Raw genomic sequence first — 2,090 nt, 5'->3', positions numbered from 1 at the left:
GTAGACAGACAACCCACAGAGTGGGAGAAAATATTTGCAAAGTATACATCTGACAAAGGATTAATATTCAAAATCTACAAGGAACATAAACAAATCAACAATAAAGAATCCCATTAAAAAGTAGGCAAATGACATGAATAGACATTTCTCAAAATAAGATATACAAATGGCCAATGAACATATGAAAGAATGCTCAACATCACTAATCATCAGGGAAATGCAAATTAAAACCACAGTGAGATACCACCTTACCCCTGCAAGAATGACCATTATTAAAAAGTTTAAAAACAATAGACGTTGGTGTGAATGTGGTGGAAAGGGAACACTTATACACTGTTGGTGGGAATGTAAACTAGTACAACCTCTATGAAAGACAGTGTGGAGATTCCTCAAAGAACTAAAAGTAGATCTACTGTTCAATCCAGGAATCCCGCTACTGGTTATCTACTCAAAGGAAAAAATAACACGCCATTATAACCAAAAAGACAACTGCACGCATGTTTATTGTAGCATAATTCACAATCACAGAGATATGGAACCAACTTAAGTGCCCATTGACCAATGAGTGTATAAAGAAAATGTGGTATATGTACAATATGGAATACTACCCAACCATAAAAAATAATAAAATATGTATTTTTCAGGAACTTGGATGGAGGTGGAGGCCATTATTTTAAGTTAAGTAACTCGAGAATGGATAAAAAATACTGTATATTCTCACTTATAAGTGGGAGCTAAGCCATGTGTATGTATACACATAAAGAGTGGTATAATGTACTTTGAAGACTCAGAAGGTAGAGGTTCAGAGGCGGGTGAGGAATAAACTACATATTGAGTACAATGTACACTGCTCTGTTGACGGTGCACTTAAATATTAGACTTAACCACTATACAATTCATATGTGTAACCAAAAACCACTTGTACCTCAAAAGCTATGGAAATTTTTTAAATGTTTAAAAATAAATATGTACATACATAACAAAAAAAGACAATTAATTGTAGAATCTCAGCCTCGCTCCTGCCACCAGTGCTACCCAGAGACTGCTAAGCCCCAGTTCATCTGCCACCACCCACTCCAGACACAGAACATCCAGTCATGAATAAATATTCAAATATTCTTGGGTCATGGATAAATATGAGTTTGTTCAGAAGGCCAAACTAGTGTAGCAAGCTGAGCAATATGATGACATGGCAGCCTGCATAAAGTCTATCACTGAGCAAGGAGCTGAATTATCCAATGAGGAGAGGAATCTTCATTCAATTACTTATAAAATTGTTGAAGGAGCCCATAGGTCATCTTGGAGGGTCTTTTAAGTATTAAACAAATGAGGGAAGGTGCTAAAAAACAAACAAAAAAAAACAAAACAAAAACAGCGTTTAGCTCAAGAGTACAGAGATAAAATTGAGACTGAGCTAAGACATATCTGCAATACAGTACTATCTCTTTTTTCAAATGTATTTGATCCCTAATGCTTCACAGAGAGCAAAGTCTTCTATTTGAAAATAAAAGGATACTACTATTGTTATGTAGCTGAAGTTTCTGCTGGTGATGAGAAGAAATAGATTGTGGATCAGTCACAATAAGCATACAGAGAAGCTTTTGAAATCAGCAAAAAGGAAATGCAACCAACATATCCTACCAGATTGGGTCTGGCCCTTAATTTTTCTGTATTCCATTATGAGATTCTGAACTCCCCAGATAAAGCCTGCTGTCTTACAAAGACAGCTTTTGATAAAGCCATTGCTGAATTTGACACATTTAGTGCAGAGCCATACGAACACAGCACACTAGTTTTGTAACTACTGAGAAATGGCTTGACATTGTGGACATCAGATACCCAAGGAGATGAAACTGAAGCAAGAGAAGGAGGAGAAAATTAACCAGTCTTTCAACTTTCATCAGCCTCATTCTAAAATTTACACAGTAGATCATTTTTCCTCCATGCTGCCCCACAAGTAGTTTTCTTCTTTACCATTTATGACAGGTTTTTAATTTGATAAAAATCTGTTACTTTTATTTGAATTCCTATATTTCTCATGTGGCTTTTTATGTTTAATGTTAGGGGATTAGAGCCAGTTAATATTTTTA

General features: G+C 35.5%; 1 pseudogene; it reads left to right on the top strand.

The window, feature by feature from the left end:
* The first annotated feature begins 1,126 nt into the window (after positions 1–1,126).
* Positions 1,127–1,882, top strand: LOC103232187 (14-3-3 protein zeta/delta pseudogene; annotated as a pseudogene).
* The last annotated feature ends 208 nt before the right edge of the window (positions 1,883–2,090 follow it).

Source organism: Chlorocebus sabaeus, chromosome X, assembly GCF_047675955.1.
Source record: "Chlorocebus sabaeus isolate Y175 chromosome X, mChlSab1.0.hap1, whole genome shotgun sequence".
Taxonomy (NCBI): domain Eukaryota; kingdom Metazoa; phylum Chordata; class Mammalia; order Primates; family Cercopithecidae; genus Chlorocebus; species Chlorocebus sabaeus.
The sequence above is the reverse complement of the archived record's forward strand: the minus strand, read 5'-3'. Positions and strand labels throughout refer to the sequence as shown.